Here is a 13,856-nt window from a genome sequence, read left to right on the forward strand (position 1 = left end):
ATGTTGCCTAGGCTGGTCTTGAACTCCTGACCCCAAGTGGTCATCCAGCCTTGGCCTCCCAAAGTGCTAGGATTCCAGGCATGAGCCACTGTGTCTGGCCAGCACTTTTTTAAAAAAAATACAGTCTTCTTATACAATCAGAATTATTAGCACGATGAATAGTAAATGCTATGCAAATCTAAAATGACCAGAGGAGTGTCCCATTAGATAAACCACTCTATTATTTTTGCAGGAAGTCTCTTACCCACAGGCTATAATGGCTTATGTCAGCCCTGGGAGTAGAGACTGTTTATTATGTATGTACTGCCTAGAGATGGGGAGGCTGAAATTTAAACAGATTTCTGTACTTATCTCTAAGGCACCTCTGAGGCATTAAAGAACATTTGGAGAAGCTGAAATCCAGGAGCTACACCAGCAGCAGAAGTGGCCACTCCTCCAATCACCTGGCAGTCTTCCCAGGCAGAAGGTAGAAGATGCCTGGTCCCCTTGCCAGCACTCCCTCCTTGAGCATCCCAGTGGCCAAACCACCACCAGCCGACTCTACCCAAAGTGCCTGGCTGCAGGAGCCAACTCGTTTCAGCACATCCCTAGAAGCACTCAGGTGGGAAATACATTGATTCATTAAAACCTTTGATGCAAAGTTAGCTGCATTCTGTCACAAGGAAAATGCCATGCCAGGGACATATTTATATGACTATAAACTTTTAGTGCCTTAGAAAGCTGCTGAATAAAACTAAAATCAGAATAAAATTAATCAGATGCTAACATTTTGGAGAGCAGGTAAGTTTTCCTAGCCCTGTTAGTGGTTTCCTTCATTCCAGACCTATCTTCTGGCCTTCCGTGACAATGAAGCCCTTGGTAACATCATGCTTATTACCCCCGAATTAGCTGATGTATGAGGAGCTGTCACTGTTCCTTAGTATTCACATTAAACTCTCAGGGCGCAATGACCAGAGCATGCCGGGTGCTTTATGTGGCAGTCAAGGCAGCGAGGCTGCTAGAGGCTTTCAAGGAGAACTTTCCACCCGTGGGGCGTGGCGAGGCCTTTGTGTAGCTGTGAACAGGGCAGAGGTCCCAGGCTGGGAGCGCGAAGGCCAGAAAGGTAAACTCAATCGGCTTTTTAAAGCGCTTGCTCTAGTGATTGAGCACATAGCCCTCTAGAAGCAGCCCCACTTCGCCCTCCAAAGAGAATTTCGTGTTTTAAAAAAAAGTAACGATTTCCTCTGGGGAAGAGATCTGCAGTCCTGGGGTCCCTTTCTCCTGGTGCCAATGGTAGAGTTGGGGAGAAAGTGCCCGATAGAGAGCATAGGAGGAAATGCGCCAGCTGTGCTTGCCTTAGAGACAGATGTGAGTTGAGCTCTCTCTCTCTCCCTCTCTCTCTGTGTGTGTGTGTGTGTGTGTGTGTGTGTGTGTGTGTGTGTGTAGGTGGCGAGTGGAGAGGGTTAAGGCTGCTTCTCTGCTGGGAGGAAAAGAAGGGCAAAAGTGTGAGGATACACAGAGCAGGGAATGAGCGGAGTCCCCTCTCCACCCGGGCAGTGTGGGAATGGAGGGCGTGTAGTTAGGGGGTCCTAGGACTTGGGTGGGCGCTGCAGAAGTGACCAGGAGGGCTGACAGGGTGGAGATGCAATCATCAAGCTCCAAATCAATCATCCACCCCTTCAGAGTCCCTGTCCTCCATTAAAACAAAAAATGTTTAAAACATATTGGGGGCACAGGAAGAGTAAAGAGATTGGACCACGTTAGCTGCTTAGTCTAGTTCCCTCCTCCACAAGGCAAAGGGATGACCCAGGATCTCAATGTTTAGGAAAGTCGTAGGAGCCCTCACTGGGAGGCACATTTTTAGTCCAGAGGCACGGCATTTGATGATTTAATCTTCACACTACAAACTAGCCTTGGGACGTTATATAAACCATGTTAACCTCGATGCGCCTCAGTTTCCTCTTTGTCCCAGGAGAGTAACGCGTTCTCTGTCTTCACAGGGCTGTGGTGCGGCTGAGACTCAACGCAGTGTGCGAAAGCTCTCCCAAGCCAGCAAGCACCACCCTCTCCCCGCGGCAGGAAAGTACGTTGGTGTTATCCTAGAGCCCCAGAGGGCTGAGGGAAGACTCGAGCTCTAAAATTAGCCGCTTCCAGGCCCGGCGCCGGGAATGCCCTCCAGTTCGCCGCGCCTCCTCCGCCGCCCCCTCCCGCGCGCCCCCTCTCCCCTGCGCCACGCTCCTAGATCGCTAGTCATCCCCGCCGCCCAGACTCCTCTCCCCCTCGCCCTTTTCGCTCGCGGTTTGGGAGGAGGAGACTGCGAGAGAGAAGCGCGAGGGGGAGACGGGAGAGGGGCTTGGCCGTGCGTCGGCGTCGGCTGTGATGGGGAGCCCGGAGCAGCCAGGCGGCGAGCAGTAGCGGCGGCGGCTGCAGCTCGAAGCAGACAGGAGAGCCGGCGCTCCTTTCCGCAGGCTGCGCTGTGAACTGGGCTGCGGATTGGGATCTCGCGCCCCGCGTCCCTCTTCTCCAGCTGCTGTTCTCTTCCCCTCGGCTCCCCTCCTCTGCTTGCGAACCCCCGGCGTTGGCGGCAGCGGCGGCGGCGGCGGCGTCCCGAGCGCAGAACGCTTCTGCTCGCGGCCTCAGTCCCGGCTAGCGCGCGCTGGGCACTGCGGCGGCAGCAGCCGGGGGGCCGGCTGGCCCAGAGCAAGAGCGCCGAGCACCGGGTGAGGAAGACCACGGGGGAAGCGTCTCGTAGAGCCGTGGATCGCCAGCGGAGGCAAGGGTGCGTGGGGATTTGTAGCGTGATGATTTGGCTGCGTGGTGCACCGGCTGGAGCGCGCCGGCCGCAGCACAGCCTCAGCTGCTGGGTGCAAATGGGCTGCGAGGTGGGCTCGGGAGGCGAGAGCCGACGGAGCGCGTGGGGGAAACTTTTCACCTTGTAAAGTTCCAACCTCCGCGCAGCCCCGAGCCGCCCTTGCTACCGCTGCAAACAGGAGAAGAGGGTGGCTTGGCCCTGCGGCGGGAGCCGGGAGGTTTACACGGAGAGTTGGCCAAGTTTGGGGCTGAGGATTTGGGGAGGGGTTGCGAGGGGGGGTTGCGGATCAGTGCACCCATCCCCGGCTCCCAGCCGCCCCTGCAGGTGGATGAGAAGGTTCAGGTGGCGAGCCTGCTTGGCAGCCGGTGCCTCTCTGGCGCAGTGGGGGATGTTCAGATGCCGATGGATGATGTACTTAGGGGACCCGGAGGTGCAAGTTGGGTCATCGCTAGGCGAGGCGCGGCGCAGAGAGGGAGCCCGGCCTCCACTTTCGCTAGGAAAGGGAAAGGTTACCAGTCTGCGGGTCCGTTCCCCACGCCTGACTCGGGCTTGCGGGGCTTGTGGTCAGGGTGAGATGTAGTGAACGGCGGCGGCGGCTCTTCGACTGGGGGCGACATCATTTACGGAGTGGTTGGGGACAGAGACTATCCCTGCTATCTTGACAAGGAGAGGGAACCGGAATGCTTTGCGAGAGTGCATGATTTTTGGCGGGCGTGTGGGAAGGCTGCTTGTCTTTGAAAAGAAAGCAGCGCGGGTCTGACCGTCCCAGGAGTGCGGAGGAGCTGTCTCCGGATTGGGGGCGAGAACGCCAGGGGCACCAGCTCCGAGCTCAGGCCCCACTCCCGAGCGGTGCGGGGTACATCCCCTCTACAGGCCAGTGTGTGTGCAGGGCAAGTGTAGGGGGCTGAGGGGCGCTGGCGGGGAGGCAGTAGAGGTGGCCTGGACCATCTTGGCGCGGCGCGCGGTGAGCCCGAGGATTCCGCCAGTGGGAGTCGCTGAGCTAAAGTGCATCTGGCCCCCCGGCTTGCGTGATGGCGAGCCCGGATATTTTTAGCTGTGCTGTGATCTGAATTCCCTCCTCTCCTCTCTCGTTGACTTTTGTCGCGTGTGCTTTCCGAGATGGTTTAACATTGAACATGATTAGGCTTTGCGGAAAGCAACTTTTATTCACTTTCCACCGTTCTCCTCTTGTGGGCGGGGGGTGGCGGGGGCGTGCTTGGGGCAAGGATGCAGGGGTGGCCGGATTTTGGCTGCGAGCTAAGAGAGCCGCTTGGGTTGCTCGGGATGAGAGGAACAGGGGCGCTCCCGGGGTGTGGGTGTGCTGGCGGCGACATCCTGAGGCTGCAGCTCGCTGGAATAATGGGCTCAAACCAGGCGGTGGAGAGGGGTCCCCGGAATGGACGTTGGGGGCGGGGAGGCTGCGGAGACCCTGCGAGGTCTCCGTGAAGGACTAGGAGAGGCTCCCGGGAGGGAGTGGCGCCTGCGGCCCGGAGCGTGGGCGGCTGGTGGCTCTGGCACGCGGAATCTGGTGGACTCCTAGCGCCTCGGCCGGGAGCTCCAGCTCCATCCCGCCGCCGCCTCGCGCCCAATGGGACTCAACTTCGGGTTTGGGCGAACCTGCAGCAGCCGCGGCGGGAGGGAGGGACGCTGGGACCACGCTAATGATTGAAGTCTTTTTCCCCCCTCTCCCCTCTCTTCTCCTCCCGCTCCTCTCCGCCCCCAGACTCTGGCGCGTTTGTTTTCCAAGTTGGATCCCACTTCCATTTACAAGTGTCAGACAAACCCGCGAGAACCTCCCCCAACCCGCCCCTGCCCCAGCCAGACTAGGGAGGGCGCCCAGGGGGAGGGGGCGAGTTGTCTGGGCAGTGCCTGGGGAGGTGCGACGCGCCCACCCGGGGCTTGAGCGGCTGGGGTTCCTGGGCGTGGGGCCTTGGTGTTTAAAATATACATATAAACAGCAACAAAACCCAAACCGCTCGTGGCCACTTGTATTCTGCCGCTTTTCTCCTCCTTGCCTCGGACATATTAATTTTCTGGCCCCGACGCTAGTCTTTTCAAAGGCGAGTCCGGGGTAGTGGCAGGAAGGGGCGGGGGAGCAGGCCGACCAGTTCATCACGGTGGATTTGTGCTCCTGGCTTTGTTGCTAGGATTAGATTCTCTGATTGCGCCCAGGCTGAGTTAAAATAAAAGCAGAGAGACAGAGAAGCGGCCAGAAAGACTGCAGACGACTTTGCCCGGATCCAGGCGGCAAACTCAGGTGGTGGAAAGGGGAAGCCCGCCATCTAGGAATTGAGGACCGAGGTGCCCACATCTTAGTATCCAGTATCCTCAAACAGAGCCCAGATTTCTTCTCCACCAGCAGGCACTGAACTCTTCACATTTACTGAATGCTTGAATGATGTTCTGGTGTGACGTGGAGATTTGAATCTGAGAAGGAAAGGAAGGGAGGAGGGGATGGAGGAGAGAAGAGAGAAGAGATTTGAGAGATTGAGATTCTTCAGAATCCTAGAAATTGCACAAAGCCAACTGCTTCTGCTTTTTTTCTTTCTTCTTCTTCCTTTTTTTTCTTTATTCCTAAATTGGAGCAATTGAACAGTGAGAGAATAAGGAACAGCCAAGGAAACCAGGGCTCTAAGAGACAAAGAAAAAAAAAGCATAATAACTTTAGCACTTTGATGTGCTTCTTATTTAATAGGGTTGGAGTGGGGGAAGTTTTTTTTTTTTAACATTTTATAAGGAGAAAAGTTGTCTCTTAGAATTAAACCGAATGTTGATATTCAATCATGAATCTCAGTTGTTGCCTTTTTGGAACTTGAACAATGAGTGATGCTGGGGCCAGTTTCTGTGCACAGTGCACTGGGATGAGAAAGTTCCCAGAACTGTCCAGTTATAATGTCTTCATATCATCTGAATCACACAGAGAACTCCACATGAAAGGCAGCTGGCTCAGAGATCAGAAATCAGTCAGCTGCTGGGCTGGCTCCATCTATTGTCGCTGCAGGATTTTCACAGCCAGTGTTTGTTGACCAGCGACTGGCTCTCAAGCCTCTTAGAAATCTTTCTTTCAAATTTTATTTATTCTGGTCCCTGGCAGAGTCATTTTGGGGATTTTTTAAATAGGGCCCAGTCTGTCTGTTAACTAGCAATTACAGTTGTGCTGAGCTACTCAAAAATGAAATGAGTAGCAATAAACAGTGGATACCCACTGACCTGTATGCTATATGGTTATTTTGCTAGCCCACAGCTTTTGTAAAGCTATGGCTCTTCAGGCTGCTCATAGAAGAACATTTTGATGTGTCAGGTTATGTTATCATCCCTGCTTTCTTCTTCGTACGATCCTGAATGACCTTAGCTAATCTGGCTGATGAATTATGTCAAATAGAAAGAAGTAGGCAATTACCAGGCAGGAGAGGGTATTTAGTCATTACCAGCAGGTCTGAAGAGTGCTCCTGGTGGCTGTTGTGTTGTTATGCTATATTAATAGCTCACAAAGCATAAAGGACCATTGTGGCTTTATTTTACAGTTGTGGCGTTTGGGTATGGCATTCCTTCATAGCTCACATCTGTCCAGTTGCCTGGTGGGTTGGCTTTTTCCTCTAGGGCAAGAAGGAAAAGATAGTAATGAGGATATTTGATTTTTTTTTCCATTGTGGGGTCATCCCCAGGTTTTCCTTTTTTTTCTTCTGCAGGAGCCTTGAGTAGGGATCATCTGATGGGAGCAGGTGGGCCTGTCCATTTGAATTGATTTCCTTTGATTGCTGAAGAAGGACTATTGATGAACCACTTCTTTGCTGATTGTGGCAAACATTAGAATTGGAATGGAAATTTAAAAGAAAGGGATCTGACAGACATAGAGTGAAGGATTTGTGTTCTGCCCAATTCCTTCCTAGAGTTAGCAGAGCCTCTGATTTCTACAGATATGCATGGTCTTAAAAACATTAAAGGAAGCACAACTCCTGTGTATGCAGTTTTACTTATTGGTGAAATTTTCTGCAATGCTTTTTTGATCTCTAATTGTTGAATATGTCATTGTCAGCATCTTTCTACCCAAATTGTGAGGAGTGGGTCTTTGTTTTTTAATATATCCTGACCTCTTGAGGATCACCACAGTGTGACAACTTTCTCTGGGAAGACTCAGAGAGTAAATATCTTTTCTGTGTTTTGGTCAATTTAATTCTACAGGCTTCTCAAACTTATTGAGTTTTCTGTCAATTGCAGGGTATCTACTCTTTTAATAAGCTTTATTCCTTTCCTTGTTTTTTTGTTTTTTTTTTACATTGCCTCCCTTTCTCCAAATTTCTAAGAATAATTTTCAGGAAAGGCTGCCTTTTCTTGAAAAAGAAATTCAGCTTAGTGACACAGACTGAATTTATTGAGAACATATTTGACACTTGTCTAGTGGCTTCAAGCCAGTTTCTGGTCTACCAAAATAGGCTATCAGTTACATGTAATAGTGACAAATGACCCATTCTAGCAATTCTGAATTGGAATGGCATTTTCAGGTTAGTCTTAATTTTAGCATATTCCAGGACTTAGATTTTCTTTCTTTCTTTTTTTTTTTTTTTCTGCTAAGTGGAAGGGGTGAAAATTTGAGAATGGATTAACTGGCATGATGATAGAAAATAGAAAACAGATTTCAGAACTTAATGAATTAAACTCTTCACATAAACAAAGTATTACTTCCTTCACCAGATAGATATATATGAATGTGGAGAACCTAGAGGAGGTGTGAGGAGGGCCACAAGGATTGTCCTTCCTTGAACAACGCATTGTTGAAGGTGTTGCCTACCCTGGGCGGAAAAGTCATACAGGGGACCCTGAGAGGAGTCCTTGAGCAGTTGTTAGTATTTCAACGTTCTGCTCTTCCGGGATTCCAAAACTGTGAATTATAGACTTTTTAATAAAGGAAAGTTGTTTCTTTAACTTTTGCCTTTGTACTTCTGAAATATATCCCTTTTTAAAATTCTGTAAAGTCACATGGATTTAAAATAATTTATTTTTTCTCTTCAAAAAATGCCTTGCTTTCTCCTCTATTTTCCCTGTTTTGTTTTTGTTATTTATTTATTTAGAGACAGAGTCTCGCTCCATTGCCCAGGCTGGAGTGCAGTGGCGTGTTCTTGGCTCACTGCAACCTCCGCCACCTGGGTTCAAGTGATTCTTGTGCCTCAGCCTCCCAAGTAACTGGGATTACAGGCGCATACCACCATGCCATCTTAATTTTTATATTTTTAGTAGACGGGGTGTTTCACCATGTTGGCCAGGCTGGTCTCGAACTCCTGGCTCAAGTGATCCACGCCCCCTCGGCCTCCCAAAGTGCTCGGATTAGAGCCATGAGCCAGCGTCCTCAGCCGTGTTATTTATTTTTTAAAAAAATTATTTTAAAGTTCTTTTCAGTGATATTTACTGATTCTACCTCTTTCACAAGACAGTGGGCAAGATTCAAAGAATAGTAAAATATATCCATTGCTTCTGCTTCGTGCTGTTTATTGAGAAAATGAGAGATGCCTGTGTGTATATACTAGAAGTCACATCTTAAAATGTTTATTAATCGACAAAAGAATGTCTATGAACCGGAGCCTCAAGGAGGAGGGAGAGATTAATGTGAGGTGGAGTAAACTTTTAAAAGGAGTGTAAGTTATTAAAGTGAATATAATTCCATTTAATAATTCTTACTACAGCCCTAACGTATGCAAGGCACTACGAAATAAATTAATTCCTTCATTTGTCAGGGGGCAGGGCAGAGCTCCTTTTTGGAAGAACATATTCATGGGGCAGGCAAAATGGGCTGTCGGAATGTTAGTTAATATTTTGAGGAGACTTCAGAATTTATTCATGTCCTTTCTCCACTATCCCGTTGTGGTCTCCCACCCCCCAATTTCAAAGGTAACTTTTAGGATTTTTGAATGTGTCTGGGAGCCTGCATGCAGGTGCACATGGTGTATTCTTAGTCCTCTGTTTTCCTATGTTTGAGACTTAGTTATGAATCTCAGGGTTAACTTTGTCACAGAACACTCTGAGGTGTTCTGTCCTTTAGGTATTCATCATTTAGATCTGTTGCTTGGTTTTTAACCTTAAAAAAATTTTTTAAAAATGGCTTACAAAGTAACATTAGCTTCCAGAATGTGAGTAAAAAGGCAGACTTTTACCTTGGACGTTCTCTATTACTTGATCCTTCTTGTACTTTTCAGAGCAGTTACAAATAATATTTCAGTTAATTCTTTCTTTCTTTTCCTTTTTGAGATGTTGGAGATAAGCCCAGCTGTTGAATGAGGCACAGATATGAAAGGTTAAGTGGAAGTTTAATTGTAACTTCAGGACTTCAACTAAATTAAATTCCAAACAATCTAATAAAAATTGTAGCCTTTTCAGTACAATGGAATGTCAAAAAGTGAGCACTCTGGAGCAGCTATTGATGTTTTATATTTTGAGATAAGCCCCAAATTATTAATGCTACTAAATATCATTGAACATTATTTGATAATTGTAAACATCTAAGAGTATGCCAGATGACACAGATTAAGTTTAGTGACAAATGTGCTTAATGACAGTATAAATATCAGGGTTTTTTTAATCAGATAAATTCTATGTAAGTCTGTGTGTGTTTTCTTTCAAAGCAAAATGAGGCTATATCTTGGTAGCAGGATCAGCTTGGTCTTTTTTGAAACCTAGAGCATTTATCACACATGACATTTTGTTGATTTTTTAAGTCTGTGTGATCAATATTTTGGACATCTGAAATCTATTTTTGATTGTGGTGTGAAATTCTCTGTTGGTTCTAAGTGATGGCTTAATGATGGCAGTTGCTGTTGTGATTGGGTGAGCAGTGTGTTATGTGATTCATGTGGTACCGTCCCATGGTAGGGTGGATTTTGCAGCTAGGGTTTTATCAGATTGGCCTGGCTATGGAGAACTTCACTGCAAAGAAATGTACACATGAAAGTGGGCCAAATGCAGATGACTTTAACATCGCCCATGTTATGGATAGAATGGGGTGTGAATCTTTCCCATACTTTCCACTTAAAAAAAAACTTTGCTAATAACAGTTTCAATCAAATGAATAAGAATTCAGAAGTGTGTGGTAATCTCTCTTGAGAATTTGGTACCTATCTGATAGGACTGTAAAGGTATTTCAGAATGTCAATTAAATGGAAAAATATGCCTGGAATTGAATATAATTAAGAAATGTTGAAGTCTGGTGTCTACATATTCAGACACTGTATAAGATGGTTTAATTAGTGAACAAGGATTTGGATTTATTGACAGAAGGTCTCTTTCTCATGGCATGTTTCACTCATTAAAAGCTCATAATGTCTTGGATCTTTTTAGCTGTTGGAACTTGACCATTTGTCATTTTGTGCTTCTTGACTTCAGTGATGTCGGTTTTTTTTTTTTTTTAACTGTGCAGCTGATTAGGATGATGTTGCTTCTCTCATTGATGATTATTTCCATGGAGTGGACGCATGGTGTCTTGTAAACATTATGAAGCATCACCAAAGCATTAGGCAAAACTCAGTACCTCTGGAAAACAACAATTGGGAGGTAGAATGATTATTGTGGAATTTTTGGTCTAGCAACTTAGAAATAATTAGAGTAACTCCCTCTTTATAACTACTAGCTTTATATTGTATTTACCTGATAGCAGAATTTACATTTAAATTCACATTTCTCTACATCCTTTTCAGTTAATGGTTTATTAGTTTAAATCCTTTTTATTCCTGACTGTTGGCATGAAACAGTTTCTAATCATACAGAAGATTGAAATTCTTTTTTAATGTTCTTGTTGTTGGATATATTTCTTTTTGAACTGCATTTGATGATTATAAGTGCCTGAAAGTACTGCAGTTAGTAAAGAGAGAACTTGGGAATGTTGACAAGTGAGGTAGGGAGAAACACAGTTCAGTTAGTCCTTGAGGATTTTTCATTACCTGTTTATGACTTAGATTTTGGCTGTCTCCTATACTGGTATTAATGTGAACAGCTACTTTTATAAGATTTTTTAATTCCTCATCTTCATAGGTATGTTCTCTAAGTCAGAGCTATTTAAAGTAATCTAGCATTCCATCTTTCCTGTAGACATAGCAGATCATTCACAGTCTGGTTGAACTAAGTACACATTACATTGTTGGTCTTTTTGGTGGCGTGTGCTGGGTTCTTCAGGCCCGTGTCGTTGTTGGCAAAGTGTACTAAGAGTGCTCCTATTATCTTGGACTGATTTTTGCGTGGAGCATATTAAATAAATGTGGTGGCTGACCCTTCAAAAGTTAGCTTCCTCCCCTGAGTGATGTTCAGCTAAATAAGTATAAGTCATAATGTATGTGCAATCCTAAGTCAGTAAGATGGTGAACTGAAGTGACATCATCTGCTTGGAAGTCCCTGGATTAACAGTGGGACTTATATTTATATTCAGAAGACAACTGCTACAATGAGGAAATTGGGCAATCTAGGCAATTGAACAATTGAATGGGAAATGTAAGACAAAACATATTATATTGCCAGATCAGTTCCCTAGATCTTGTTGAATTATATGATAATTAGATAATCTTCTTTTATTTGGAAGTGTACATTTTGTAAGTGTAATAACTTGCATTAATCACTTTATTCCTAAGTTGTATTCAGCAGTGCACATGTTGTATTCAGTTTACATTCTGCATATTTTTGTTAAATAGGTAGTATTAATAACATATTTTACCTCATCTCCAAAGAGAAAGAGGGAGATGCAGGTATTTTGAGATTTATCACTTTCATACAGCTCATCAGTGGTTACTATAATAATCCAAGTGAATAAACCTAGATTGTTCTTTATACAATAGATATGTTTTTAAACATTGAGTGTAAATGACATTTTTCAAAACAAATCACATCTTAAATGCTTTCAACTAGGGAAAATACACTATTTAAACAGATGTGGCAAATTATTTTTATAAAGTAAAGAACAATTTGTCTCTCTTACATTTATCTGTTTTTTAAGTTTAGATTTTGTATATTAAATTTCTCAAAGAGATGCAAGAGTGTATACATATTGGAAATATGTTTTTGTTCAAATATATAATAAAATGAAAGAGTTTGACCTTCTCCCTCAGTACTGCTTTGACGAGAAGCGGCATCAGAGGGGAAAATAAAGGGAGAAGATGGAACTAGAATGAGAAAAAACAGAAATGTCCACCTAGTTTATGGAGATGTTGAGGAAATGTTAAAGTTTAAGAATTTCTGGTCCAGGAGTGGTGGCTCATGCCTGTAACCCGAGCACTTTGGGAGGCTGAGGCAGGCAGATCACCTGAGGTCACCAGTTCGAGACCTGCCTGGCCAACGTATAGTGAAACTCCATCTCTACTAAAAAACACAAAAATTGCCGGGCATGGTGGCTCATGCCTGTAATCCAGCATTTTGGGAGGCCGAGGCCAGTGGATCACAAGGTCAGGAGTTCAAGACCAGCCTGACCAACATGGTGAAACCCTATCTCTACTAAAAATAGAAAAATTAGCCAGGTGTGGTGGTGGGTGCCTGTAATCCCAGCTACTCAGGAGACTGAGGCAGGAGAATCTCTTGAACCTAGGAGACGGAGGTTGCAGTGAGCCAAGATTGTGCCATTGCACTCCAGCCTGAGTGACAACAGTGAGACACCGTCTCAAAAAAAAAAAAAAAAAAATTAGCTGGGGTGTGGTGGCACATGCCTGTAGCCCCAGCTACTTGGGAAGCTGAGGCAGGAGAATCGCTTCAACCTAGGAGGCAGAGGTTGCAGTGAGCTAAGATTGTGCCACTGCACTCCAGCCTGGGTGGCAGAGCAAGACTCCATCTCTCAAAAAAAAAAAAAAAAAAAAAATTCTGGACAGAAGGGCCAGGCCAGTCCAACCCAGAATCATACCTCTGACATTGTCAGTACTTTTGCTGACACTCCCATTTCTAGCCTTTGGAGCATCCAGAGAAATGCCCCTCATCTCTCAGGGCCTCTTGTCTTCTGCAGCCCTTCTGCCTTTTTCTCTCTTTGGTACTTCTTGGCCCCTTTATCCCTCCCAACCCTCTCTAGCTCATGTAGTCACTGGTTGGAGCTCTATGCTGTCCTGAAGGTACTGCTTACACCTGACCTCTTATATTGTCTCTTCATATCTCTGCATTCAGGTCCCCCTACACTTTGTGGTATTATTGCAGCACTGTTCACATGCCTTGTAATGAAATTACCTGCGCGGGTGTCTATTTCTCCCATAGGCCATCATTCCCTGGGCTCAGTGGGATAACATGTTAACCTTTGGTCTCCCACTCTTATTGCTAGATCTTGCTGGTATTTAATATTTAAAATTGAATGACTCTATTTGTTTATGTTCAACTTGGTTAGTGATTATGGACTTCCACAATTGACCATCTATGACCAAATATTGAAAAATATCCCTTTGAGGTATTAAGACTGCATTATGATTCTGGTACTGCAAAGATATATTACTTCTGAGGTCCACATTTCACAGTTGAGGGAAAGATCCTCTAGGCATAAATACGCATGCTCTTTATTGGCTGATCTGCTCAAGCTCTGGATCTTTCCTATATGTTCTAAGCAAGTGTCGGGAACACATCAAGAAGGCATGTTGGATGCATCCAGGTGTCCAGCCACCTTTCAGTAGCATCACTTTGTCTTCAAGGAATGTATGATAAGGGTGTTATGTACCTAATAGTACCTTCTCATGGCATTTGATGTTCAGAGTCAAAGGCAAAATAGACTGGGAGGTAGGAGCATATCTCAGTGCTGAGTTCTTTGTGTCTCAAGAAAGCATAGAACACGTAAGTAAGGATGTTATTATTGTAAGAATCCTTGGAGCCTTTCTCAATTCTATTTGAAAATTAAATTATTCATAAACACCTGTGCTGTAACTATTATTACACTAAGTTACAGTCAACACACCTCATAAGGGATTGAGGCTTTCCAGTATATTCTGAGGCCCAGAGGCCCACAGGGGTATAGGTCACTCCATAGTGACCATTGTAGGCAAGAAAATCTTTCTTTAAAGGTTGGAGGTACAGTTTCTGGTACATAATAAAGCTTGTCTATGTAAAGCGAATGTATGAAGTAATCTGACAG

At 45.5% G+C, this 13,856-nt stretch overlaps 1 protein-coding gene across 6 annotated transcripts in view; it reads left to right on the plus strand.

Annotated features, from left to right (window-relative positions):
- The first annotated feature begins 1,084 nt into the window (after positions 1–1,084).
- The window catches only part of FAT3 (FAT atypical cadherin 3), a 675,042-nt gene continuing 662,270 nt past the window's right edge, over positions 1,085–13,856 (plus strand). For 3 of the 6 annotated variants that reach the window (XM_054440218.2, XM_063671323.1, XM_063671324.1), the window contains exon 1: positions 2,632–2,758. The gene's annotated coding sequence lies outside the window, so the exon portion shown is untranslated. Of the gene's footprint in view, positions 1,103–2,008; positions 2,063–2,360; positions 2,759–13,856 lie in introns of those variants that run through there. The other 3 variants (XM_063671321.1, XM_063671320.1, XM_063671318.1) reach the window with 3 other exon arrangements.

This window comes from Pongo pygmaeus, chromosome 9 (assembly GCF_028885625.2).
Source record: "Pongo pygmaeus isolate AG05252 chromosome 9, NHGRI_mPonPyg2-v2.0_pri, whole genome shotgun sequence".
Classification (NCBI taxonomy): domain Eukaryota; kingdom Metazoa; phylum Chordata; class Mammalia; order Primates; family Hominidae; genus Pongo; species Pongo pygmaeus.